Here is a 1,932-nt window from a genome sequence, read left to right as displayed (position 1 = left end):
GATGCGCATCAAGCAGGTCGGTTCTTCCAAACCAATCAACTACCTGCTTGCCTGTGATGTCACAGCTTACCAGATCCTCACCAAACAGCTCCTTCCACTGCACCGAAGAAAGAACCAAATCCTGTGTCCTCACCCCAGCGGCTCTCTGTTTCCCTCTCCATTGTGATGTCACTCCTCGATTTTTTCCCCTGCTCTGCTCCTCTCTCTCTCGCTCTGTCTCCGAGTCTGTGCTTTTGGCGCATTTCTTCATTTGTTGTTCCGTTGTGCTCCTCTGTTTCTGGTCCAAAATCTGACTCTGGTGTGATTTGAACCCACAACCTTTGGATATCGTCTTAATCATTATTTAGAAGTCCAACACGCTATCCGCTGCGCCACAGAGACTTACACATTTATATCAACATCACTAAGGACTTTGATCTTGTCAGCAGAGACGGGCTCTTCAAACTGCAATGGAAGACAGGCTGCCCTCCTGACCTCTTGGGCATCATCTCTTCTTTCCACGAGAACATGCACAGTTCCATCAGTTACAATGGAGCAACATCAGACGCTTTCAAGATCAGCAGTGGGGTAAAGCAGGGCTGCGTGCTGGCGCCAACTCTCTTCGGAACAGAGGAACATGGGAGTAAGCTATTCAGCACGTCGAGCCTGCTCTGTCATTCAATTCGATCATGGCTGATCACCGACCTCAAAGCCCCTTTCCCATGCTATCCCCATATCCCTTGATGTCATGAGTGTCAAGATTTCTATCAATTTCTGTCTTGAACATGCTCAATGATTGAGCTGCCACAGCCCTCTGGGGCACAGTATTCCAATGATTCACCACCGTCTGAGTGAAGAAATTCCACCCATCTCAGTTTTAAATGGCCTACTCCTTATTCTGAGACGATGTCCTTTGGTTTTAGACTCACCAACTAGGGCAAACATCCTGTCTACATCCACACTGTCACGCCCTGTAAGAATTTTGTCAGTTTCAATCAGATCACCTCTCATTCTTCGAAACTTTAAGGAATACAGGCCCAGTTTCCTCATAAGACAATCCCACCATCCCAGGGATTAGTCTGGTGACATAAAAACAAGAAATGCTGGAACCACTCAGCAGGTCTGGCAGCATCTGTGAAAAGAGAAGCAGAGTTAACGTTTCAGGTCAGTGACCCTTCTTCGGAACTGACATATATTAGAAAAGTCACAGGTTATAAGCAAGTGGGGTGGGGGTGGGGCAAGAGATAACAAAGGAGAAGGTGTAGATTGGACAAGGCCACATAGCTGACCAAAAGGTCATGCAGCAAAGGCAAACAATATGTTAATGGTGTGTTGAATGACAAAGCATTAGTCCAGATTAGGTGTTAATGGACTGAATATTGAACAGCAGGAAGTACAAACCTGAAAAAAAACAGTAGGTAAGCAAACTGAACAAACTGAGATGAAATGAAATAAATGCAAAAAAAAGATTAGTCTGTTGACCCTCTGTTTCACCCCCTCTATGGCAAGTGTATCCTTCACAAGGTGAGGAGACTAAACTGTACACAATACTCCAGTGCGGATTCACCAAGGCTCTATACAATTGCAGCAAGACATCTTTACTCCTGTGCTCATGACCCCTCGTGTGGGTACAACATACCATTTGCCTTCCTAATTGATTGCTGCACCTGCACAAGAGCTTTTAGTGTCTCAGGAACAAGGACACCCAGGTCCCTTTGGACATCGACACTTCCCAACCTCTCACCATTTAAGAAATACTCTGTCTTTCTGTTTATTCTACCAAAGTGAATAACTTCACACTTATTCACATTATATTCCATGTTCTTGCCCATTCACTTAGCCGCTCCAGGTCCCCTGGAAGCCTCTCTGCATCCTCCTCACAACTCACACTTCACCGAGCTTTGTGTCATCTGCAAACTTGGAAATATTACATTTAATCCCCACGTCCAAATC

The 1,932-nt window shown here is 45.5% G+C and overlaps 1 non-coding gene across 1 annotated transcript; it reads right to left on the bottom strand.

The window, feature by feature from the left end:
* Positions 1-290: 290 nt before the first annotated feature.
* trnar-ucu (transfer RNA arginine (anticodon UCU)) lies at positions 291-381 on the bottom strand. Its single transcript is given in 2 exon segments — positions 291-326; positions 345-381. It is a non-coding gene; the product is annotated as a tRNA-Arg (tRNA).
* Positions 382-1,932: the final 1,551 nt, after the last annotated feature.

The sequence above is a fragment of the Heterodontus francisci genome, unplaced genomic scaffold (assembly GCF_036365525.1).
Source record: "Heterodontus francisci isolate sHetFra1 unplaced genomic scaffold, sHetFra1.hap1 HAP1_SCAFFOLD_58, whole genome shotgun sequence".
NCBI lineage: Eukaryota > Metazoa > Chordata > Chondrichthyes > Heterodontiformes > Heterodontidae > Heterodontus > Heterodontus francisci.
The sequence above is the reverse complement of the archived record's forward strand: the minus strand, read 5'-3'. Positions and strand labels throughout refer to the sequence as shown.